We start from the raw sequence: 27988 nt of genomic DNA on the forward strand, positions 1-27988 counted from the left end.
GCATGTGTCACCCAAAGTCCTGGACTTGGGAATTAACAGTAAGTCTATCTGGGCTCAGGTCCAAGTCCTATCGATGCAATGGTACCAACAATTAAGCTAGATCTTTTACCTCTATCCCTCTGTCTCTTATGTCTATTTCTCAATTGGTTCAGAACTTGTAGGAAGGGTGGGAATGATTAATTATCATTCTTAAATTTCTATCTATGGGCATTGCTTTCAACTATAACTCCAAAATTTCTTTTTCTTCTTTGAGTCTCCATAGTCTCACAAGACAAGAAAAACCTAGGGAAAAAAGAATCAATATACAAATAAGCATTTTGTTTCTATTTATGGTCAAGAATAGTAACAATGTTGTGCAAGACGAAGAAGATGGTCTCTATATCCTATCCAAACCACCTCTTGTGGCTTGGAAATTTTGTAATATTTCCTGGAAATACTTTTTGTTTCAAAAGAACTCATCGTGGGTAGCACCAGCATATGTTTCCATGTGTTGTTTCATATATTTTATACTTGCTTCAATTATGAAACCAGCTCTTTTTAAACAGGAAGTATATATAAAAATGTGTGTGTAGAACAATAATTTTTCTTAAGGTTTGTTTCATTTAAAAGTAAAATAAAATAAAACCCACCATGGATCACATGAAATGACATAATTAAAGAAAACCTGTCTCTTCCTGCAGGTCTTTTCATAGCTATGGGACTAAAATTTCCAAGGTATTTTTTGACTGTTTTCCTAAATTATCAACTTATTGGAAACAGCTGTGAGCTAGGTGCAAGGCATTTAAAAGAAATGCCAAAGGTATCCTTTTCTCCCCCAGGTGAGTTTACCCGTTGACCAACAGGTCATCTCTGTGCCTTTGTGACTTGGGAAAGGTGAGTTTAGCTGAAATCCATTGTTCCTAAATGGCCATTATTCCTGCCCCGTTGGAGTTCTGAAATTTGTATTTTAGGCCCAGGTGCATTTAATCAGATCTTTAAGACTCGCCCACCAAGACCACCGGTAAAATAAGGATCAGAAGCAGCCCTTTACTACCTATATGCCCTCAATTGCCTTGACTAATCCTCAGGTCAACCACACAACGTAGATGTTTTTACCCACATTTTACAAATAAGGAACTAAAACTCAGAGATGAAAAAACACAGAGGGCCTTCCTTTCCGAGGTCACGGAGCCTAGTGGGTGGCGGGGAAGGGACTAGGATGTAGGTCTGGTTGGCTGCGGAGCTGGTGCTATTTACTGAAACACACTTCAGAGAACACTTCGGACCAGAAAGCCGCAGAGAGCATGCGCAGGTGTGCGGCGCTGAAGAACCAGCAGCCAGTGTAGACTTAGTAAATGTTCAGCAAGTGCGCAGGGCGCCTAGAATCTTGCGTTTTGTTTTAAAGTGAAACCATCTGAAGCAGCCCCATTTCCTCCGGTAAAGCAAGTTGGGGATGGGGAATAGAGCTGAGGAGCTATAGGTCATTGATATGGCTGTTGGTTTTCCATGTTATCAGCTGCAGATCAAAAGAAGAGAAAAGGAAACCTGCTCCCTTGGAGTCTGGCCCTGCCTCCAGGAAGCCCTCCCTGGGGCCTGTAAGGGCAAGGGGGAGGTGGAGATCAGAAACCCTATCTGCCTCTGCTCCTAGGGCACCGTGGAGCTGCTGTTGAGAAGCGCGGCAGAATTCTGTGTTCTAGAAGATTCGGGGAAGGGAAACTGCCCCCCACCCTCAGCTTCCTTCTCAGACACGCTCCCTCGGTGGAGACCAAAGAGAGTATGTCTCAGGAAGCTCTGCCCCTGGAGCCCCGTCCAGACTTGTTTAAAGACAGCTGCTCTGATCATTAAGATGAAATAGGACATGGAACCAGATTATGGGGAAATGATTGCTATTAACAGCAATAATTACCCTCTGTTCAAGTAGCTTCCTGAAATAAAATACATCAAAGCAGAAGCCTTCAATTACTTAGCACCCCGCGTGAACCCTTTGGCTATGTGTATGTCTGTGAGGCATCAGAGAAAGAGAGAGAGTTAGGGTCGAGGAGAGAGGAAGGAGAAGGCAGGAATATTTTGTACTTTACTGTAAATATACTGGGAATTGCATGAATACCTATTTTCATCAAATCAAAAAAATGGAGAGAGTGCCAGTGTGTGCCAGGCTCTGTCAGGGGTGCTGGGGTTACCTACGCTACAACATGGTAAGTGCTCTGAGAAAGGGGAACAGGAGTAGCTAAGCCTCACTCCACCTGGCCAGGGGTAAAGGAAGGTAGACTTCCTGGAGGAAGGGATGCCTGAGCCACATCTCGAAGGATGTGTTGGAGTGAGGCTGGTCAGGGGTTCTGAGCACTGAAGGCCCAGTGGTTTAACACAAAGGGCTGCGATTAGTTCAGCCACTGGAGATGAGGCTGAAGATGGGGGCAGGTTAAGAGACAAAGTATGACATCCAGGGAGAACTTCTGACAGGGGAGGGAGTGTTTGGAAAGGCAACTCTGGCCATAGGAAGGGAGAAGTGTTGGAAGGCAACTGCAGGAAGCCATGCTAGAAGAGAGACAGCCCTGAAGCTATAGACAGGAGAGCATGGGTATTAGAAATCTTTAAGAATTAAAAACTCATCAGATTGGGTTAGGGTATGGATGTGGACAGGGGTGGAATTCAAAAGGCTTAACAACCAGAGCAGCACGGCATTGATTGAGCAGAATGGGCACCAGTCAAACACAACTGGCAGAGCCAACTAGGCACCCTGGCTGGTAGCAGTCCTGGGCAGGAGTTACAGACACCTTTCCATCCAGGTCAGCCTGCCGGTGAGTTCCCTAGCGTGCCCGTGGGAGGTATGTCATTTTCTTCGCATTTCTTCTCTCCCCTGCTATGGTCGATCAGTTGCACTCATAGGTCCCCATTTATTTCTCCCAGTCAATTTGGACTTCGGAGTTGCTCTCATAAAAGCATAAAGGAAGAGTATATCCTGCACCCCACGTGACTCACTTTACCAATATGACAAGGTGGAAGTGATAATGTACCAGCTCTGAGCCCGAACCACAAGAGGCCCTCCAAGTTCCCGTAGACACTTGTACCTCTGCCATTGTCACAAGGCCATGCTCAGGGTAGTTTGTCAAAGAATGAGAGACACACACAGCAAAGCAAGACCACCCCAGTGACCCCAGCTGAGGCCATGCTAGATCAGCCAGTAGCCAGCCAACACTCGGACGTGTGAGGGAGCCCAGACAGGATCAACATGGCCGCCCAGCTGATCCCGGCTACCTCCTCACAATCGGTGTTTATTGCTGTGTGCACTCAAGTTCTGTGGCTGTGTGTTACACATCGTTATTATGACAATAGATAATGGATACTCCCTCCTTTTTAACCCCTTCCTTGCCCCCAGCACTCCTATACACACAAAACAGCAGTGTGTCATCCAGATCTCTTATTAGCATTCTTAATACAAAGATATCAAAGATATTTAACAGGGGAAATACCTGAAAATAAATCTGCAGGTGTCATATGGACTGAAAGTCTCTTGAAACCCCCAGTCTCATTGGGTGGAACCTCTACAGAACGCATAGAGCATGGCAGGAAGCGTGCGAGTGGTAGAATTAACCAGAACATCTCTGCCCTCCATTGCTTGAGCACCCTGAACCCACATTCAGCACCTTTTTATTATTAAGCCAATACATTAGGGCTTTTAGGGGATCAACCAGTAATGTGCCTTTCTTCTCCTTGTACATCCACAGTCAACTAAGACAGACATGGGAAACAGGCAGATATAGTTAAAAAAAAATCAGCTTTTATGCTGATAAAAGAGCATGGCTATAGATATGGCCAAAGGGATTAATCAACAACACTTCAGCCTGGAATTAAACGCACCCACCTGGCACAGAGGGTGCTGGAGACTGCCGGCTCCCAGCAGGGCAGGCTGCCTAGGCACGGCTGCAAGCAGAACAGGGCACACACAGCCTCAGGCTGGCAGACCACCTCCCTCGGCCACCATCAGAGGGGCACTCCTCCTCCCAGGAAGAGAAGTAAGGAGTGGGCAGAGAGGTCAGGAGAGACAGTCTTGCTGCAAGCCCTCTGCATAAAAAGATAAGGGGTGAGGGCAAATGTTCCTGCTGGCATCCTGGCAGTATTCTCTTGCCCACGATTACAACACACTTTCCAGTAATGTTGCTGCTGATTTTGCCCAAGCCATGGCATCTTCCCTTCTCCCTGACAGCAACCATGGCATCCCAACAGGGAGAGATTGACTTCCAATCCTGCTGTCCACGGAAGACTCTCCTTTATGTAATCCAGCCACAGGTGCACATGTGCGCGCACACACACACTTTTAGACACATTCACGTGCACCCACCCACACACACACACACACACACGCCATGCAGTGAACAGAATGCCTTCACTCTTGACAACTTCCCAGCCCAGACTCTCAGGACCCAAGCCTCCCAGGAAGAAGTGCCCTGGCTAGAGCTGAGCACTTCGGGGAGAGTTTTAAGGGCTATCCTGAGAGATCTGTACTCTAGGTTTTGCACCCTAAACTAGGTGCTTGAATCTGAATCCTGCTGTGTCACTTCTTGGTCATTTGTCCTTAGGAAATTACTTGATCTCTTTGAGCCTCCATTTCCTCATCTGTCATATGGGGATCATAATAGAACCCCATGGGTTTGTTGTGAAGCTTGAATGAAATAATTCACATGCCCAGCCCATGGTAGTTAGGGTAATGGCACTCACTGAATTGTATGTTACATCACAACATATGCATAAGTCGTGTAACTGCATCTTATTTAGGGGGCAGTGGGAGCCTCTGGAAGCTTCTAACTGCTTCTTCACCTGGCTTCCATGGCCCAGCTTGACCTGGGCCACTTACCTCCACTTACCCTCCATCTTCATCTCTCGCCAGCCCCAGGTCCTCAGTGCTGTGGTTGTGCTGAACACACTTTACTCTCCCAAGCCTCCAGGCCTGCCCTTTGCCCTGAATGCCATAGCCATCCCTCCCCCCTGCACACACTCTTAGCCTGACTAACTGCTATCATGGGTCAGGTCTTAGATAAGTAACATTTTCACTCTATTCATTCAACAAACATTTGTTGAGTGTCTATTTAATACCTGCATTAGTCTGTTCGAGCTGCCATATAACAAAGTATACCAAAGACTGGGTGGCTTAAATAACAGAAATCTATTTTCTCACAATTCTGGAAGCTGGAAGTCTGAGATCAACATGTGGGCAGGGTTGTTCCTTCCGCATTCTCTCCCATTGGCTTATCGATGGCTGTTCCCCTTGTGTCTTCACGTAACCTTCCGTCTGTGAGTGTCAACGTTCTAATCTCCTTTTCTTAGATGGTCATCGGACATATCAGATAAAGGCCCACCATAATGACCTCCTTTTACCCTAATTGCCTCTTTAAAGACCCTGTCTACAAAAACAGTCACATTTTGAGGTACTGGGGGGTAGGACTTTAACAAGAATTTGGGGAGGATGCAATTCAGCCTGTAACGGTGCCAGAATCCAAAGTATTCCCTACTCCCCAAATCGGGATGAGAAAACACTTCTAAGTACTCGCATGTAGTAGAGAAAACACTTCTAAGTACTCGCATGTAGTTCCAATTATGTCAGGATATTTCATTATTTTGTACTTCACCAGCACTGTGGCTTGTGTCTCCAGCCAGACTTCAGCCCAGGAAGAAAAGGCATCACATTGGTCTTAGTCACTGTGCTAGGCTCTTTAGATATAATGGTGAACAATATACAGTAGACAACAATGAATATTTCTTGAATGAATGTCCTTTGCTTTCATATCTGCATGCCAAAACCACATCCTTAAAAAAAAAAAAAAACATGGCCTAGAAGAATGTGTGATAATAACTCCCTACATTTAAAGATCCCTTTACAATTTAAAGAGCCTTTATATCTCTTCTATTATCTCCCCTCCTAAGCAGCCCTGCAGTTTGGGTACAATTGTCTTCATTTGATGAAAGGAATCACTGAGGCCCAGGGAAATTAAGGCTTTGGGCCAAGTTCTCACCACAAGCAAGTAGCTCCGATGGACCCAGGCTACCTCCCTGGATAACCACAGATTTTGAAATTAAAGGGAACTGAAATTAAATTTGTATTAGTAGCAAAATGTCCTGCCTCCCTTGAGAAACTTGAAGCTGGTGACTGGAGAAACCAAACCGTCACTGGAACCAAGAAAATGTATCTTGGCTGCCTTTATAGCATAGTTTCTATCATCCCATCTTCCCAGGCTGATAGGGACTGTGTGCAACCTCATGTTTAAATGCTAATCTCATTTTTTAAAGTTTGAAAGTCTAAAAAATAGTCTTATCTTCAAACAAGCCATTTAAAAGCCTTGCCCTTTCAAGTTTAACATTTCTTGAGGAAAAAACACATAGTCCAGAGTGTGTTGCTCTTGGAATCCAGTTCTTATTACTCATGTTTTTTCCCCTCCAGAAGAAAATCATTTCACATTTTGGTAATGCCTCTTGGCAGCACTTGGTGAGAGCAGTCAACAGGCACCTCCAGGACCCAGCATGACCTGGCTGCAGAGACAGGAGCAGGGCATGGGAAACCGTATGATTTTTTTAAAGCAGTCATTTGAAAGCAGGAGCGTCATCAGACAGATTTAAAGTACACTGTGGTCCATGTGTAAAGGCGGCATAAAGTAATGCTAAAAAGCATAGGTTTTGGCAATTTAGGCCTGGTTTCAGGTCCCGGTTCCACCACATTTGCTGTGTGATTTGGCTCCCTAAATTTCAGCTGCACCATTTGCAAAATGGAAATTAAAGACAAACTACAAAAGATTATGAGAAGTAACTAAAGCAATGCATATAGAACTCTTATCCCAGTGCCTGGCATATTAAACACTAACATTTATTAAGAGCTTACCCAGACCTTGCCAGCCTGAAGAAATAGTCCAGAAAAGGGGTCCCAGAAATGATTCAATCCCCAGCGTAGAAGTCCCATCTCAGTCCTTCCTTTCTAATGAAGACACTCCTCATGGTGGCTCTCATCATCCAAAAGGCCACAACTGTCCTCCCCTTCACCTATTCTTGGCACCTGCTCCCCAACTCTCCTCCTATGCACAAACGGCCCATGAGTCAGGTGTCCATCCACACTGCAGTAGGTGGTGACCAGAAAGGAAGGGCACAGGGCATAAGGATGGCTATCTCCTCTCCTTCAGTAGACATTTCATAAGAGGTTTAATGCTCAGAGAGCAGGTTGTACACTGTCATGATATTATCTGTGTTAACATGAAGCCACTACTCTGTTTCTGGTTTTCATTTATAAGGCTGAGGAAGTCTGTCGGGAAGAGGAGAAGAAGGCCCTAGGAAGGGTGTGCTGAGATCGGGGTGTACTGGCAGGCATGCTTGCTAGTGACATCAAAAGGCTTGGGAGTCAGAGTAGATAACCAGAATTGCTGCCTAGAGGCCTGTCGTCAGAGCCAAGAAAGTGGAGTTAGTGTTGAGTCGGACGCGGGAGGCAGGCTGGGCAAACAGCAGAACCTCACGAAGGTTGAACACCAGGAAGGGCAGGAGCAGCTGGGAGCCAGGCATGAATACGAGTCAAGGAACCGGGTCAGACTGAGGGAGAGACTGGCATGTATGCACTGAGACTTAGGAGGAATATGGATTGTCTTACCATTGTAAGGTGGCTGCCAGGGACAGGTCATCCATCTCACTCCAACAGTCATGGCACAAGGAGCTCCCGCTCTCATCCTAGTGCAGGGCACGTGCCTTCCTCCCACATGTGTCAACCTCCACATGTTTCTGGTATCCAATGGCATCCCTAGGGGCTCTGCTCTTTCATCTGATTTCATCTTTCAGGTCTCCACAGCCCCCATCTCCCGTGGAACATCACACAATTCCCTGGGCTCATCCCAGAAGACAACTTGAAAGACCCTGCCTCGGACTTGGCTCAGCCTGTTTCTCCTCGCTGACCACCAGCCTGTGTCCTGGGCCAACTTCATGCACCAACTTGCTCCCCTTGAGCTGAGCTCCTTTTCTATCCAGTACTTACCTCTCTGCAGGACATGGAGTTGCCATCGTTTCATTTTTCCTCACTTCCAGGGGTCCTGACCCCAGGAGCAGCCACCAGACCTAATCCTCCAGTCATTGTCTCTCCTAAGAGCCCTGTTAGACACCCCCGTAAAAGCCCTGAAGCAGACCCCTGAACAGTGTGCCTCCCCATCTGCCCAAGCTTTGTGGTCAGCCTGGCCTCTCTCTGGCCCCATTCCTGCATCTTATACAACAGCTGGGCTCCCTCCAACTCCTCTTTGACTAATTAATTGATTTAATAAGCATATTTAGCTAGGTCCTACTCTGTGCCAGGCACTCACTAGGCACTTTGACAGCATTTTTACTTTAGTTTCCAAGAGTTTTTAGTCTGGTGGGAAGATAAGACCTTATAGTGTTATGCTATATTGATTGGGTTATATATATATATATAGGAAGAATCAAAATAGACCCTTGTTTAGTTTAGATCATGCACTTTTTGTCCAATCACATTTCTACATGGTTGTCAATCATGCCTATGTAATAAAGCCTCCTTAAAAACCCAAGAGGACTGTGGTCGGAGAGCTTCCAGACAGCTGAACACCAGGAGGTTCCTGGAGGGTGGTGCACCCCGAGAGGGCACCGAAGCCCCACGCCCCTTCCCCACACCTCACCCTACACATCTCTTCATCTGTATCCTCTGTAATATCCTTTATAATGTGTAATGTGTTTCCCTGAGTGCTGTGAGCTGTTCCAGCATATTAACCCAGCCCAAAGATGGAGGGGGTCGTGGGAACCCCAACTTGAAGTCAGTGGGTCAGAAGCTGCGGAGGCCCAGACTTGTGATTGGTGTCTGGGTTGGGGGGCATCTTGGGGACTGAGCCCTGTAGGATCTGACACTGTCTCCAGGGAGATAGTGACAGACTTGAATTAGAGAACACCCAGCTGGTGCCAGCTGTTGGTGAAGGGGAAAAACCCACACTTGGTCACAGCAGTTATCTTCTGTGCTGTTGATTGTTGTGGAGTTTAGAGGAAAGCATGGCGTGGGGAGTAAATCAACAATTACAATCAAATGTGATATATGTGCTTAGATAACGGTGCAAGCAGATGCAGTGGAATAAAGAAGCATGGAACTTCTCCCAGACTGGGGGAGTCATGGAAGGCTTCCAGGAGAAGGAGACACAAGCAGAATTTTGAAGAGTAACAGTGAGCCCACTGAATAGGATTGCGGAGGGAGGGGACGCAGGGAGAGAGAATTCCAGGCAGAAGAGTGCTCTGCTCCACACAGGATACTTAAAAATGGAATGTTATGTTGGAAGAATGGCAAAATTTTCCAGTTGCATGGCATTTTTTCCCATAAGTCTATACTCTGAGGGGAATTTTAGAGAAAAAGGCCAGAGCAGGGCTTTGCGGGGTGACTACCCAGGCTAAAGCGTTTCGTGGAGCTATCTATTGATCCTAAATTCATGAGAGTGACATAGTCACACCCATGTTGAGGGGGCTTGACAGAAAACAAAGGTACAGTCCTGTCTCCCTGTGAAACTGCCACACTGAGAGGCCACCCTTTCTCTGCTGTGCAGCCTCCAGAAAGAAGTTCCCTTCCAAGAGCCAAAAGAGGCAGGAGGGTGGAAGGACTTGATTGGGGGCAGGCGAAGGAGCAGCTTGACCTCTCCAATGACTTTGCAGTCTCTACTTTCCTGAGCACAGCAAAGAAAAATAAATCAGCCCTCAGAAGGCAGGGGCCAGGGCTTGCTGCATGGCTGTCTAATTAGGTGTAAGATTACACCACAGGTCTGGTTACAGGAGGGCGACAGGAGTCAAATCCAACAGCATCAGACCAGACAAGAATAAGGCAGACCTTGCTCAGAATGAAAACAGGAGGGATATAAAAGCCGCCACCACCCCTACGCACCCCCCAGCCACACCACGACTTTGAACGCCAGATAATGAGGGAGTTAGAAAAAGGAAGATAAATGATCTGCTAAGATTTTACACTCAGTTTCATTCCTGACATGGGTCTCTGATTACTGACAGATCAGTTATGAAAGAATCAAGAAAGAAGGAGATGGCCATAAACACAGCTTCTTTTTTTATTAAACGTTACTGAAAAATAATTGGCTGCTATGTGTAAGACATCGCACTGTCTACAGGGTATACAGAATTGCTTAGGGCATGACCCTTTCTCAAGGAGCTCACAGTTGTAGAGGGAAGAATGACTCAAAAACTCAGAACAGAAATTTCTGTGTCGAGGTTTTTAAATTCTTATTGCTAAAGTGGGTTTCGTGTATACATGAAAAGCATTTAGAATGTTGTCACAGTCACAAAAGACATTTGTTTGAACTGGGTCTTAAAAATAAGAAGGAATTAATCAGATAATGAAAAAAAGAGAGGAAATTGCTTACACAAAAGTAGAAACATGAGAAAAGATAAGACATTTTAATGAGTAACAAAGCTCTATTTCCTTGATTCTAAGAGCTCATTGATCGCCGGGCATACCACTAATTACACTTCCTCAAGGGGGAATAAAAAACAAAGATATACATTAAATAAATACATTTAAACATTATCTACTCATAATGGCATGTATTTGTCTCTGTCCTTATAGACCATTTTCTTTTTTGTTCCACAAAGTTTCCCTATGTCTTTTGTATATTTAACCCAAAGATTCTTCTGAATAATTTTTAGGCATTAGACATTATGCACTGCATAAGAGTGAAGCATGACTTTTTGTAACACATTCTCAACATCTTAACCTCATGTGTACCTTTAGGATTGACAGTATAATTTTTAGAAGTATCTTAGAATACCAGGGTTTTATTTGCATTTCCTGTTTGATAATACTCATAGATTTCCTCCCCTTAATAGGATTATGCAATACTGAAAATTAACCTTCTTTTGGTTTTACTATGTTACATTTCTCAGGGATTCAACCATTTTTTCTGAGTCAAAAAGAAATAGAAAGCCTAAATAATACCATAACCATTAAAGAAACGGAAGTGCTTGTTTTAAATCTTCCTACAAATAAAACTCCACGCGCTGATGGATGGTTTAACAAGTAAGTTCTATCAAACTCTCCAGGAGTGGATAATTCCAATCTTATACAAACTCTTTAAGAGAACAGAAAAAGAGAGATACTCCCAAACTAGTTTTACGAGGTTATTACATTCTCTATGCCAAATCCAGACATGGATAATATAAAAAATAAAAAGTATAGGCCATTGCCACTCATAAGCAAAAGTTGAAATATTCTAGACTCAATATTTTCAAATTGGTTCCAGCAATGAATAAGAAATATAACACAACTTGATAAAGTTTCATTTATCTCAGAATGCAAGTTTGGCTTTACGTTTCTAAATAAAAACCCCTGGACATAATTTACTTTATTAATGATAAAAAAATTATCATTATCAATAAATTTTTAATGTTGAATAAAATGACTTTTTTATAAAACCAGTAGAGAAAAACTTTAACCTCATAAAGGTTATCTGTCAAAAATCTATAGTAAAGCATAATTTAAAAGTAAAATGTTGGAAGCATTTACTGGGAGAAAAGAACAAGACCATAATTCCTTATCAATATTGGTCCTAACCAACATAAGTTGATAAAAAGAAATTAAAAGGATAAGAATAGGAAATACTCAAAGATATTATAATTGTCTTATTACCAAAAACTGAACAAAATGCAAATTATCATTAATAAGAGAGTAAAGTGATTGGTGTAACATCAATATGCAAAAGTCAAGTATATTTTAAGATTGAAAAACCACTTAAAATAAGTAACCTTTTAAAAGATGGCATTTATCCAATTGTAAAATGCATAAAATATATATCATGTATGTGTTGTGTGTATGCATGCATATATGTGCACATGCACACTAGACCTCCAGGGAGAAAATTCTAAAACTTTTCAGAAGGATATCCAAAGTAGAACCAATAAATATAAATTTTTACTATGTTCGTGGATGGCAAGGCTCAATATCATAAAGATGTCATTTTCCTCAATGTAATCTACATAATCAAATTATTGTAACAAAATTCCCAACAAGAACCTTTTTGTGAAACTTGAAAAGATTTTTACATAGCTAATATGAATTCTTGCCATGACAGATGGCTTATAAGCCATAGTATTAAGACACTGAACTAACAGAACAAAGATAGATAAACAGACCAATATGACAGAATAGAGCCCAGATACCACTGTGAATATATAGAAATGTGGTCATGCTGTGGTTTAAATGTGTTCCCCAAAAGTTCATGTGATGGCAACTTAATCCCCAATGTAACAGTATTGGGAGGTGGGGCCTAATAACAGGTGATTGGGTCATAAGGGCTCAGCCCTCATGGATTAATGTTATGCAGAAGTGGGTTCATTATTGTGAGAGTGGGTTACTATACAGCACGTCTAGCCTTTGGTACCTTTCTCTCTTCCTCGTGTGCTTATTGGCCCTTCTGCCATGCCATGCCACAGCAAGAAGGCTCCCCCTAAATGCAGTCCCTCAAACTTGGATGTCCCAGCCTCCAGAACTGTAGGGAATAAATCTCTGTTCTTTATAAATCACTCATGGACTAAAACCAAAAATTGGTACCAGGAGGAGGGTTGTCGTTTTAACAAATACCTGAAAATGTGGAAGTAGCTTTGGAAATGGATAGTGGGTAAAGGCTGAAAGAATTTAGAGTCTAGAAAAAGCCTGTATTGCCATGAATGAACCACTAAGGGTGATTGTGATGAGGGCTCGGAAGAAGAGGAGAGCTGTAGGGGGAGTTTGAATCTTCTTAGAGATTAAGTGGTCATGAAAAGGCCATTTTGATGAGGTCTCAGATGGAAATGAAAAAGAAAGTATTAGAATTGGAGTAAAGCCATCATCCATCCATATTATAGATTAGCAAAGACCGTGGCTAAATTGTGCCCATGCCCTAGGGATCTACGGACTGCAGAACTTAGCAATGATTAACTAGGATGTCTGGCAGAAGAAATATCTAAGCAGCATAGCATGCAGGCTGTTGCATGGCTACTTTTAGCCACATACAGTGAATTGTAAGAGCAAAGGAATGACTTCAAGACTAAATTTATAATTAAAAGGGAAACAGTGGAAAAATTTAGAAATTTCACAGCCTGGCTATGTAGAGTGAAGAGTGTGGGAGAGAATACTAAGGGTGTGGGCAAGTAAATGTTTACTAAAGAGATTACCATGGATAGAAGGCAGCCAGGTACTATTCATCATTCATCAAGACAATGAAAGACCCTAGAGGCATTTCAGAGATCTTCAAGGCCCTCTCCCACCATAAGCCCAGAGCTCTAGGAAGGCAAAATGGTTTCAGGAGATAGCCTTGGGGTGCCCTCCATGGGCTTGCTGCCCAGAGCTGCCTCAGGTCTCTGGTCCCCACATGCTAGCACAGTGCTCCTTGGCCACCCCAGTCTCAGCTCAAGGAGTCCCAGGTGTGGCTCAACCTACCACTCCAGGAGGTACAAGCAGTAAGCCTTGGCAGCATCCACACGGTGTTAAGTCTGCAGGCTTGCAAAATGCAAGAGCTGTGGGGACATGCCTTCCTCCATGGAGATTTCAAAGGATGTCACAGATAGCCTGGGGGCCCAGACAGAAGCCTGCTGCCCGGGCGGAGCCATTGCACAGAGTCCCCACTAGGGTGATAGCTAGTGGAGCCATGGAAGTGGGGCCACGCCCAAGACCACAGAGGTAGAGTGCCATGAGTGTGCAACTCCCACCCAAGAGAGCTAAAGCAGTTCATGACAGGAGCAGCATCACAGACACGGGGAAAAGACAGCCTATTTAATAAATGGTGCTGGGAATGTTGAGTATCCATTATGGGAAAAATATGAAATTTGTACTACCTCGCACCAAACATAACAATTCCAAGTGGACTATGTTCTTAAAGGTAAAAGGTAAAACTTTAAAAATTTAAAGGAGAATATAGAAGAAAGTCTTCATAATCTCAATATAAGGAAGATTCCATAACATGCCAGAAGGCACTAGAAAACAGTGACAAATTTGGACAATATTCAAATAAAAAGCTTCTCTTTGTCAAAAGAACTCTTACCAAAGTGAAAAGACAAGCCATAAACCAGCAGAGGATACTTGCACATCAACAACTCAGAAGGCATTAGTATCCAAGTGTATTAAAAAATTTCCTCCCAACCAATAAAGACACAAGTAACCTAATTTTTAAAACAGGCAAAAGACATGAACAGATACTTTACATAAAAGTAAAGAGAGGAACACAAATGGTCTATAAACATATAAAAATGTTTAACCTCCTTAGTGAACGGAAAAGTGCTCACTAAAACCCCAGTAAGATACTATTTTCTACTCAGAGATTGGCAAAAATTAAAATAAGACAATTTCAAATGTTGGCTAGATGTGGAGCAATGGAAGCTTTCACACACTGGTGGTGGCATTGCAAATTTGTATAGTCACACTGGAAAACAATGTGGCATAGTCTTTGGATGGTGAAGATACACATCCCCCGAGTCCCAGAAATTCCCCTCCTAAGAGTATAACCTAGAGAAACTCTCGAACATGTGTGGCAAGAGTTGTTCACAAGAAAATTCATGACAGCATTGTTTGTAATAAAAAAATAACTAGAAATAGTCCACATGTCTGTCAACAGAAAATGGATAGAGTAGGAATTCTTACTATAAAACACTATGCGGCAGTGAAAATGAATGAACTACAGCTTCAGGCATCCACGTCGATAAATCTAAAAAAGCAATACTGAGTGAAAAAAAAGTTGCAGGATAATATACACAGTATGACACCTTTATTATAAGCTTCCAATATATAAATGTTCACAATATATTGTTTGAGGGTGCATACACATGTAATAAGCTATAATGAAAAGCATCATAAGGATAACCACAAATCCTGTGCAACTGAATATGGTTATCCTTGGCAGAAAAGAAAATAATATAATTGAGAGGGAGCATATTGGAGGCTTCAAAAGCATTGGAAACTTTCTACTTCCAAAACTAAGGGTTGAATACATGAGTGTTGGTTTTATTATTCTTTATACTTGTTATATGTAATATTAATTTATTCATCTGTATGAATGAAATGTGTCATAATAAAAAGTATATGAGTACCATGTAAAATCTGAATACAGGAATGTATAAAGAAAATATAATCACTTCTAATTCTATTACTCATAGGTAACTACTGCTAACATATTTTATATTCTTTTACTCTTTATTTGAAGTACAACTTCATTAAAAATTTCTTTAAAACACTCCAAAAAATTGGCTGGAAGCCTGTGGCAGATAGAAATTTGGCACTTGCATGATAGCCAAACTGTCAGTGCAGATCATAGCATTTTCAAAATCAAGAGAGGTTGGTGGAGTCTCATGTCCCTTAATGTAGGGGATACATTCTGAGAAATGTGTCATTTGGCAATGTTGTTGTGTGAACATCATAGCGTACTTACACAAACCTAGCCTGCTACACCTAGACTATATGGAATGGGCTATTGCTGCTAGGCTACAGACCTGTACAGCATGGTATCATATTGAATACTGTAGGTGATTTTAACACAATGGTAAGTATTTGTGTATCTGAACATATCTAAACATAGAAAAGGTAATGCATTGTTCTGCATTATGACATCATTAGGTGATGGGAATTTTTCAGCTCCATTATAATCATATGGGACCACCATCATCTATGTGGTCCATCGTTGACTGAAGCATCATTATGTGGCACATGACTGCAGTTGATTTTGAGGCTATATTCTCTCTCTCTCTCTCTCTCTCTCTCTCTCTCTCTCACACACACACACACACACACACACACGGTACACACATAGAGGCAAAGACCACTTTATCACAACTTACTTCCTTAGCCGGCTATTGGCAAATTTATTTTAACAATAACTAAAAAATGCATTCCAGAAATACTAGAACGTGAAGATAATAAATACATCTTCGAATCTAGAAAATGTGTTAACTTAGTATAGCTGGAGCAGAGAGTGCAAACGGAGGAACAAAGGGTGGGAAACAGCCAGACACAAACCCGGAGGGCAGAATTGGCGCCAGATCACGAAGGGCTTCACATGCAAAGGTAAGGCACGTGCAGACCACACCTATGCTGTGACAGCCATTTTTGATTGCACGCCTTTCCTCGTAAAGAGAATAAATATGAGTGCATATGCCTAATGTGTGTATTTATATCTTCATGAGTTATAGTCACGTATTTCTACACAAATAGACTAAATAAGAGAAGTAATATTTTCTTCCTGCACCTCAAAGCATTGCCTTGAGAACCTTCTGTAGAACACCCCTCCGCAGTGGCCTCTGCTCCAAACAAGATCTGTGGAAGTGTTCCAAACCGGGAGGCAATATGCTCCACTTCACTGTCTGCTCAGTACACATTAAATGAGGGCATGAATGAGTTAATTCCTCAATAACACATGAATGTCCAAGGAATGAACGGCAGCACTGCACAAGACAAGCTGGAGAGGGAAGGAGGAAGGAGGCTGCAGGTGTCTAGTGCCCAGTATGATGGGTTTGGATTAAACTGCATTCCTGCCTCCAACAGCAGGGAAGGATGGAGTGTAAGCGACAGTTTCAAGATTTATTTCCTAAGTAAATTTGGTAGAACTGAAAGGCAGATTAGAGGCGATAGTTAAGAAAGAGACAGTTGTTAAGATTGCTCATGAAGTGATGGCTCATGACACCCCTACCTGGAACACAGAACACAGGGAGAGGAGCCGGGCTGCAAAGGCATGGGGGAAGGTCAGTTTGAACCTGTGAGCTTGAGGAGTCTATAGGGTGTCTGGTGTGTGGACCAAGGCACAAGAAAGAGAAGGGGGATGGAGGACTTTTAACTGCAACCTGTAATATCATACATCTCACAAGGAAGCCAGGTCCTTAGGCAGAACTGAATACATGTATGTCTGTAGAACTGAAACCTAAGTTCCACAAAACAACACTATCCTTTCTCTATGGAATACACTCAAATATTTTTACTCTATTCTATCATTTTTAATGCCAATAGCAATCCATAAAATTAATTTCATGACCACAGGGTTTAGAAAACACTAGGCTAGAGAAATTGATTTAAACAGAACAATTCACTTCAATCATTCAACCATCGTGTCATGAAAAGATACTGGACTATGGAATCCGATGAGCTTCAGTTTGAATTCTAGAATTACCACTTACTAACTGTGACCTTGGGCAAGTCTGAGTCTCAGGTTTCTCATCTTTAAAAATTGAAATAATAGTATTTGTCTTGTTGGCTTGTGGTGATAATTAAATAAAAGAGCATAAACATGTTACCTGACACATGGCTCACTCTGCATTTCTGCTAACTTCTTATCACTTCTACAGCACTCATAGATAACACGAACCAGTTAGGCATTTTTCCCAAGAAACCTACCAATTTCCTGACAATTAATATCAAAGCTTAACTGCTCAACCCAAAAATTAGAAAAAGAATTAAGACTAAGCTGACCTTGTTTTACCCAGAAATTTAAGGGTGATTTATGCTGATATATGGATGCCTTGAAATCTTGCATAATCTGGGTGTCCTGTGACCCCATAAGGTAATTCTTGGCCAAAGGAAATTGCCCTGTATTGTGAAACACTTGAGACACACTGATATATTAAAGTCATGGCTCAGCGAAAAGTCACTGTGGCCCAGAGGGCAGGATTGAAAAAGGATTCTTGAATGGATGTTTTGAAAACATGTATGTTCTGAAAACATGATGATAAACACATAATCCAAAAAATATTATTCTGATATTTCCAAAGCCTAGACAAGGTTTAAAAATACATACGCCGGAAATAAAAAATACAGGTTAAAGAGAAGCAGAGAAAGAATTTCATTTTTAATTAAATGAGCTTTGAAGTCAAAGAGACCTCCTCAAACTCTCACTATAGAACTCAATAATCATGTAACCTTGAACAAGTATTTATCCTCTGTGTCTCAGTTTTCTCATCTGTAGAACACGGATACACAATATCTGGCTTGTTTAATAATAGAATGCAGTAAGTGGAAATGGCAGAAGGAATCGAACATGTTAGATACATATTCTATAACATATACTAATAGAATTTACACTGATGACTAGAGAAAAGTCATAGTCCTTTGTGTCTATATTGAAAAATGTAATCCTTTTAACCACGTTAATTGGGTTTTTGTAACTGCAGGCATCTATTTTTTAGAAATCATCTCACCTATGATTGAATACAGGTTTCAGAGAAGCAGGTTTGCAGTTTAACTTACTATCTAAAGGTCCCCATGCCTAAGAACACTCAGACATTTTGAACAGAATAAAACATTCTTCACGATCTTGTGAATGTCATCTTTGAAATCTTTAGAAACAATAACAGCTATGTTTAGTTTTCTAACATATATGTTGCTTTCTTACTACATCATAGCTCCTGCATTCAAAAATATGAAATCGAATAGGTAGATACAGTTGGTGAGAGCTATGACATTTTCTTTCATTTCTTTCTGATTACCGGGAGTTTTAACAAAAAGTAACACAAGATATGCACTTTTGTGCCTCCATGAAAGCTTTTATTCAAGTTGTGACTTAGATTTGGAGTGCCCTTTCCCCTTTTCTTCCCCAAAGTGAATTCTCATTCATTCCTCGAGACTCAGCTCAAATATCATCTTTTGTGTCATGCCTTTCCCAACTTGACCTGAACCCACCTACTGCTGACAGAATGAAATATTCCCTTTTTTCTGCTACCATAGCTCTTTTGCCCACGTGACTAAAATATAGCAATCAGCCAGGTAAAAAAATAAATGGTATTTAGTCTTAAAGATATGTTACATGAGTGGTCCACAAATTAGTTAGGCTTTCCCTGCTATAGCAACTAGATCCCCAAAAATACAACAGCACTGACAAAATAGAAGTTTATTTCTCTCTCATTCCACATGGCTATTCCAGGCCAGTGGACAGCTCTCTTTCGTGTGGTCATTCAAGGACTCAGGAGGAAGAGCACACAGTCAAACTCAATAACCAATAGAAAGACACTCTCTGGAAAAAAAAAAAAAAGATATTCGGGAGTAGGTCATTGCAGTGGGAATACGTGTGCCGTAGTAAATTATGTGAGTATTCAGGGACATAAAAGAAGACAAAGGTTTTTAAAGGAAACATGAGGAGGATTACACAATTGTTTTGAGATAGTTATCTTTGGCTACAAAGATCAATAACAAGGGTGACGCCAGCCCAGAGTTGGACAGGCAGTTGTCAGGCAGATGTCCTTGCAGAAGTATTCTGTGTGTAAGGTTGTGGTTTTTGCAGAGTCTTTTGCGATCATTTTTGTTATCAAGCATCCAAGTGTGAGAACCCTCTCTTTAGAGCCTTTTCTGGCTCTGTTTGTCAGGGTTGTTTTTTGGTTTTTACACTAGCATCTCTATTATAATTTTGACAAGTTTTAAACACGAAGGAGGCACATCTGCCATCCGACACTTCCCCCGTAGGACCCATGTCATTTCTATTCATACTCCACTGGAGAGAGAACTTACTGTCATGGCCACGCCTAATTCCGAGATGGGCTGGGAAATGAAGGCCCTGGCTGGTGGGCTACAGCTCTCTCAGCTGAGATCTCACAACCAGAGAGGGAGAGAACACATTTTAGTGGACAGCCCACAGCTCCTGCCACAGTCCCACAAGGGCAGTGACTTTGCTTTACTCCTCACATGTCCCCAATGTCCAATAGAGTGCTCGGTCACTTTAACCCTCCCCCAAGACCACCTCCAGTGCGCTCACAGTGTCAGCCCCGACAATGAATACTCGCCTTCCTGCTTAATTTTTTTCCTGAATACTCACTACTGTCTAACACATTATATATTTCACTTCTCTGTTTAATTTCTGTCTCCCCCACCAGGGTGTAAGTTCCATGAGGGCAAGAATTTTTGCCTATTTCCTTTTATCTTTAGCACCTAGAAGAATGCCTGGCACATAATAGTTGCTCAGTAGATGCTTGTCAAATGAAAGACTAAACATAGCCAACCTTTTCCTTTCAAGGCCAACATGTCTAGTGTTCTGAGCACTTTGGATTCTTCTGGTCCTAACCTCTCTGGTTGCCTCTGTAAACAAAACAGTGAAAGCCTGTAGCACTATCAGTGCTCGACTGATTTCAGTTTCCTCAATCCAAATCTGGCAAGTGAATTTGCAAGACCTTTTTTTAGAGGACCTGATATCTTAACACAGGACCATGTATTCAAATACTGGGTATGGATTTAGCAATCTTAGATAACAGATCTGCTTACCAAGGTGATAAACAATGGGATGAGGCTTTTAAAAATATGAAGTTGTACGCAAAAGCTCACAGAAGTGCTTAAAACTGGTTCTTGCTTTTGTAAAGAAAATGTACTTTATTCTCAAAGCTGTAGACCAAGTTGCAAGCGGCTGCTTCACCGCTTTGACAAAGAATCCACAACAGAGTATGGTCTGACCGTCTCAACAGTCCCCAGATGGGCCAGGGAAATGATCATGGTGACGTGTCCAGCTGAGATCACACAGGGCCTGCATCCATGAGACACTGCAGCTGCTAACATGAGGTTGGCAGGTCGGTTGGAAGCTCTCCTGTGAGCTCTCTGAACTACTTCAGGGGAATTTGTCATTACAGACTGAATGTTTGTGTCCCCCCCAGATTCATATGTTGAAATCTAACCCCCAATGTGATGGTATTTGGAAGTGGGGCCTTAGGGAAGTGATTAGGTCATAAAGGTGGGGCCTTCATGAGTGGTATTAGTGCCCTTATAAGAGACTCAAGAGCTAGCTCACCCCTTCCACCATGTGAGGACACAGTGAGAAATCAGCCACCTGCAAACCAGGAAGTGGGACCTCGCCAGACACGGGGTCTACTGGCACCTTGATCTTGGACTTAGCCCCTAGCACTGTGTGAAATAAAGGTGCATTGTTTAAGCCACCCAGACTATAGTAATTTGTTATAACAGCCAAACTGACCAAGACAGTTGTCCTGAGTATCAGAGGATGCAGTCAATCCAGAGCTATGAAAACTCACACTTAGTTGCTGGACTGTGAGCTAGAGATGGGGTACACAAGCCTCGCCTGTCATTGGCAACAGCACAGACCCCAGGGTAAAAACAAGCAGCCAGAGGTGGGGTGGGGGTGAGGAAAGATGTAATCTAATTTTTATTAAGCACCTACTGCATACCAAATACCATGCTAGGTGATTTACACATCTCATCTCTTTTATTCCTTACAACAACCCTACATAATAACAATTATGAACATACTATCCACTTCAAAACACTCTATTTACTGCAGGTCTACTGAGAGCCTCACACTGTACCAGGGGCTGTAGGGCATCAATGTCATAAATTCTCAAAAATTACTATAGGGTAGACACATTCTCCCTGTTTCATAGATGATAACCTTCCTCAAGCTCAGAGATGTAAAGAAACTCACCAAGGTCACCAAAGCTAGGAGACAAATGCGAATCTGAAAGTCAAAACCTGTGTTCCTTCAACCATGCCAAATGCCTAGCTTCGTTCTGTTTTTACATCCCTGACACACGAGGCTGTTGTCTGATATTGATACCCGTGAGGACTGAGGCCAAGCGGGCAATGCCAAAGGACTTCTTTTCGACTGTCCATTGGTCCTTAGGAGAATGTGCTCATCAGTGGGCTGTACCTGAGACAGAAGGATTTATGCGATGCTTCACATGCGGGCATCCTCCCGCTTTCAGTCCTGTGGCCCCTGAGTACATTTAAAACAAGGTGGCAGGTGAGCAGCCTAAAACCAAGGTGCTTCTGTCAGTCTCTTTACTGCGTAGCATGTGAAGGGCTTCCAACTGCTTTCGTCACGTACGTTCAGGTTCCCAAACCTAGGCAACGAGAAGCTACAGCGTCTGACCCCTGTAGTGACATCTGACACACACTGAGCCTTTCCCATGGGCCACGCGTTGTTTTAAGCACTTTGTATTATTTGTTAAGCCAGGTAAACCCTATGATGCAGTGACTATTACTCTCATCCCATTTTCCAGACAGAAAAATGGAAGCACAGAGAAGTTAAATAATTTGCCCAAGGCAAGGCAGCGGTGGGGGGCTAAAGTCTGTGGGACCACTGTATTTTATATTAATAGAGCATATGAACGTTTCCCCATTCATCGCATGGGCAGGTCTGAGACACAATCCATAAGGCACTTCAGAAGCTCCCATGGGATCAAGTACTAGTCGTCACCAAAGCAGTAGCCAACTCAATAGACGCCCTCGCACTGGCTTCTTTCATTCCCCGTCTCATTCCAGCTCCCTACAATCACTTCCCGAATAAACTACCTGCACACGTCTTCGTCTTGGGTTCTGCTCTTCAGGGAACCCTCACTGAGATAGTGAAGGACCCCATAATGTAGGACACTAAACAAAGAACCCAGAAAGTATTATCAGAAAACCAGCTTTGGTACATCTACCATGTAGGCAACTCACTTCAAGTCTCTGAACCTCAGCCTTCTCATTCATGAAACAGGTTGAATGAAAGGTAGTCTGCCTACAATCTCCCCCAACAACATTGTTGAAAAGATAAGAGATTGAAAAAAAACTTGCTATTATCTGAAGTGTGTAAAAATGCAAGGTATTACTTAGAAATTCACCAAAGCTTAGCTTCTGTCTCAGAATTTGAGCCAAATATTACTTCCAGCTTCAGCTTGACCTTGGGGGTTGGCTCTTTGGATATCATTTCTGGGGTCCCTGAATTTGTATGTGACAAGTAATTGTGTGACAGTGTAGGTCAACATCATATTTGGTAACATAAGTAATTCAAATAAGGCAAGTCTTTTGAAAGAATTTTCAATATCTCATTATTCATTTTCAAATACAGGTAATCATTTTTGGTGAACCTTAGTTTTTCTAAAAAAAATCCATGGCACTTTACATGTTGATAATTAATCAATAGTTAAGTATAAGGTGTATTTATTATTACAAAAGTAAATACTAAAATATTCAATGTTTATTGTAAAAGCTGTTAATATTTTGTCAAATTTTTAAGTAGTGACAAAAGGAAATAGATGTTGTTTCATACGAATATTAAGAGAGAGTCTTTAACTAGATGACTTTATGAAAAGCATGTTATACTTTTATTTTAGTTTATTTTATTATTTGTCCAAATTTATGGGGTATAGGTGAAATTTTTTTACATGTATATAATGTATAGTGATCAAGTCAGGGTATTTAGGGTGTCCATCACCTCAGTACAATATATTTTTGTTTAACTATATTCACCCTGTTCTGCTACCAAACACTGAATTTATTTCTTCCATCTAACTGTGTTTGTACCCTTTCACCCTCTTCCTACCTACTCACCCTTCCAAGTCTCTGTTGTCAGTCTTTCCACTCTCTACCTCTACGTGATCAAATTTTTCAGCTCCCACATATAAGAGAAAACATATGATATTTGCCCTTTTTGTGCCTGACTAATTTTACTTAACATAATGATCTCCACTTCCATCCATGTTGCTGCAAATGACATGATTTCATTCTTTTTATGGGTGAATAGTATTCCATTATATACACATCACATTTTCTTTACCCATTCATCCATCAATGGACATTTAAGTTGATTCCATACCTTGGCTATTGTGAATAGTGCTGCAATAAACAGGGGGTGCAGGTATCCTTTTGATATATTGATTTCTATTCCTTTGTGTAGTGGGATTGCTGGATTGAATGATAATTCTATTTTTTTTTTTAGAAATCTCCATACTGTTTTCTATAGTGGCTGTACTAGTTTACATGCCCAACAACAATGTACAAGAGCTCCTTTTTCCCCACATCCTTGTAACATCTGTTATTTTTTTTCTTTTCAGTAATAGCCATTCTGACTGGAGTAAGATGATATCTCATTGCAATTTTGACTTGCATTTCTCTCATGTTTAGAGATGTTGAACATTTTTTCATATACCTGTTGGCCATTTGTATGTCTTCTTTTGAGAAATGTCTGTTCATGTCCTTTGCCCACTTTTTAATAGGATTATTTGTTTTTTCCCTGTTGAGTTGAGTTCCTCATATATTTTGAGTATTAGTCCCCTGTTGAATGAATAGCTTGCAAATATTTTCTCCCATTAAACAGATTGTCGCTTTACTCTGTTGATTATTTCTTTTGTTGTGCAGAAGATTTTTAGTTTAATTAAATCACATTTGTCTATTTTTGGTTTTGTCACCTGTGTTTTTGAGATTTTAATCATGAATTCTTTGCCTAATCTAATGTCCAAGAGAGTTTCCCTTACTGTCACACCCAAAAATAATGTCTTACCAGCTACCGGGGCATCCCTCAGCCCAGTCAAGTTAGCACTTGAAATTGACCATCACATCTAGTGTGGCTGATGTAACAGACAGAGGGCGTTTGGAGCCATGCTACACTGCTAACGTTTCCAGTGACAACTGGGGTAAAGGATAATATATTGCAGATGATCAGAATCACGGGTTCTCTGGGAGGAAGCAAAGTCTTCTCCCCAACAGCATGTGGAGAATCCATGAATTTCCACCTTCACTGTACAAATGGGAAAAATCAAGACAGAGAAGAAAGAACCCATCCAGGCTCACCCAACCACCAAGAAGAAGATCCAGGTCCAAATACCCTACCCTGCAGGGAAAGCAATTAGAGTTCAGTAAGGTCATGCTGAGGTGGAAGATGTAGGTTTTGTGGACCGTGAGCACAGCTAGAAGAGGATACATTTCCTGGGAAAGACAAGAGAGACAAAAAAAGAATCGACTGCTGGCCACAAGTGATGCTCAGGATGCAATTTCTTCCCAACGCTGACATCATTTGGGAGCTTATTTTCAACTGAATGCTGTGTTTAGAGTCAGTGGGGGCTAGTACCAAGGGAACACAATTGACAGATGCCTTTTCCTTTTCAGTTTCCAAGAAAGCAGGTGGCTGCAGCCAACTCCCCAGGTGCCCACGTTTGCAGTCTAAAGTTCTCTGGGTTTGGGAACAGCCCCAATCCCAAAGACTCATCATCTGGGTAGAGAGATGATTCAGTCCAAATGACACTGGCCATAACCAGTTAAGAGTCTTTTATGATGTGATCCAATTGTACATCAGGGACTTGGCCAAGATGTAAAGGGATTTTTTTGTTTTTAGGACTAGGCCCCCGTCCTTGATTCCAAATAAGTAGAACATTGGAAACATTCTCTAAACCACCTGGGCCCTGGGATTCAATTTTATGATGTACTTTATAAAATGCAAGTCTTAGAAATAACATACCCACATTAGCAACTGAGGATCTGTTCAGAACCCTTGGCAAATGCACTCTGAGGGCAGAAAGGAGAGAGAAACTTAGCCAGTATTTCTGTGACACCTTGATGAGACTGAAAAGAGACCAAGAGCATGTCCAAAAGGCCATGGCTGTTTCCTGCTTATTGCTGGGGGAGAAGGGAGGGCAGGGGAGAGGACTCATATTAGCACGAATGGTCACAATCTCCCTGGAGAGATGACTGCTTACTCTGTAATAATTTCCTTTCTTTTGTGGGGAGCTTACATTAGGTTGTGGGGAATCCTCGAGGACAAAGCAACATTGTTCTCACTCTGAAAGCTTTGGGTAAAAATAGCTGTTACAAATCACTGTTGATTTTGTAAAAAAAAACACAACACCAGACAATTTTTATAGCACCCCACCCAGAAATCCTGAAAAATACCTTTAAACACTTTCCCCTCTCCGCAAAGTTTCATCTTCATGGAAAATGTCAAAAGTCCATCTCCTCCCTCCCTATCCCACTCTCTGTCTGCATCCAAGCCCTTCTCTGGTTTGCTGCGGGCTCAGTCCCATACCACTCATGCCACTTGACCTGTCGTCTTGCCACCGCAGGAAACCCTGTGGGAAACGTGGTCTGGATCCCTACTCTGCCTTTTCTCCCCGCGAAGCAGCCATTGTTTTACCCATGCTCTCTGCCTGCTGCGTCTGGCTGCTCTCTCTGTCTCTGCCTGCACAGCTGTTTGTGTATACTTAAAGCACTATGAATGTTTGTTTTGCAGCAAAGTCATGAAGGATGGGGACAAGGGTTCTCTGCTTGCCTGTCTTGAAACTCTGACCATTAGCACCTGCCCCCTCTTACCCCAGGTATGTCTGGTAGCAGGTATATTAGTTTGCCATAACAAATTATCACAAACTCGGTGGCTTAAAACAACAGAAATATATTCTCTCACAGTTCTAGAGGATACAAATGCTAAATTAGGGTAGTCACATGGCCACACTCCCTTCAAAGGCTCTAGGGAAGAATCCTTCTTTGCCTCTCCCAGCTCCTGGTGTCCCCAGGTATTCCCTGGTTTGTGGCAAAATATCTCCAATCTCTACCGCCATCTTCCACTGGTCTCTGTGTCTTTCTTCACCTAGCCTTCTTATAAGGACATCAGATTTAGAGTCACCCTAATCTAGCATGACCTCATCTTACCCTAAACAATTATATCTGCAAAGACCCTATTTCCAAATAAAGTCACATTCTGAGGTTCTAGGTGAACATGAATTTTGCGGGTACAACCCAGTATACCAGGAAACAAAAACAATGTTTCAAGGTAGACAGGTAAAATAATTTTTTTTTTCATGATCTACATGGATGATGCCATGTAGTGGAGTCCTTGCCTTGTTAATCAAGGAATAGCTAATTGTTTCAACAAATACAAATTTTATATAGTACATTACATAAGCAATTCCTATCCTCTGGGTCTCTAGGCATTTCTGAAATAGGTGTGTGCCCCAAGTTTCTCCATCTTGGGGGCCACAGAAGCCACAGCTACAATTTCCTGGGTGCTGGAGGCAAAAGCAGATTTAGGTTTGGTGTGGCCTGAAGCTCATATGATTTGTTCCTGTGGCGGCCCACCTAGAGAAAAAGAATGCAAAATTATGAATATAAAATTAAGTTCAAGAGTGAATATTTATTTAGAATGATAAAGTAAATCACCATGAGCTATAAATTTTTAAAAGCTGACAAATATCATAAAATCTCAAATTTTTGTTTTTATTAACTTTGTTCCTACATTTTTGGCTGCAAACCCTTTGATCACCCCTTCACATGCCAGCAATTTTATTATATTTTCTACAGAGGGAACAGAAAGATAATTGAACCATTCTTCCTCCAGGATGGACCCTTGAAATTTGTTTTCATTGTGGGTAGTTTAGAAAAAGTTTCAGCTCCAACACTTGTTATTGGGAATGTCACGTAAATTTTTAGGATTTATCATCAAAGCTGGGAAAATTTCTGTAAAGTTTCTTTCATGTAGGAGCTGTAAGATTTTCAGAGCATTTCCAGTTCTATTGTGTGACTAACCTTGAATACTTTTTGAGTTGATGACATTCATTAACCAGTTTGACATTGATGTCCTTGTATGGTATATAAAGACTTTCGTGTTATTTAAAAAAAAAAAAAAACTATCTTTCACCAAATCAAGTTTAATGAAATTACTGTTCATGCTAACAGGATACAATGAAAGGGCACAATGAATGCATCAAAATGAAGCCACTGTTGACCTTTGTGTGTGCTCTGTTAACAGTACAAATTATTATCTTATTCTTTACCATTATTCTTATCTCCCTTTGGTTTTGTGCTTTCTGTTTAGAGGTGGTGTGGTTCTCATCATCATCTTCCTATCTCTGTTGTCAATTTCACTGTAATTCTTTTCTCATCTTCAAATTTTGGCCAGCAGAGATTTTAGTTATCTTTAGTGACACAATAGAGAGCTTTTGACATTTCGATTCTTGCAATTCATGTTTTTGACTTTCACTTAGGTAGTTCCTTCCTGAAACATTTGAATACATGTATGATCAATAATTCTGGAAAAAAATACACAAAATTAATCTAAAATTAAGAGATATCAAGAGAAATTCAATGCATTTTTAAACTGCCTCTCTATTTTATTGAGCTGCATAGTTATATAATTAAATTATTCTTAAACTACGTGCAGGGTCCTCTTGATGAGTATGTACAGAATGTTGCCACTGAAACACCTGCCTCACCAGGCTACATCACTGCATTAGTGGTAACTTCTGGAACCAACACACACCTTGTGAGAGTGAGACATGTCAAATATATTGTTAAAACAGGCCGGATGTGCTG

The sequence above is a fragment of the Lemur catta genome, chromosome 3 (genome assembly GCF_020740605.2).
Source record: "Lemur catta isolate mLemCat1 chromosome 3, mLemCat1.pri, whole genome shotgun sequence".
NCBI classification, from domain to species: Eukaryota; Metazoa; Chordata; class Mammalia; order Primates; family Lemuridae; genus Lemur; species Lemur catta.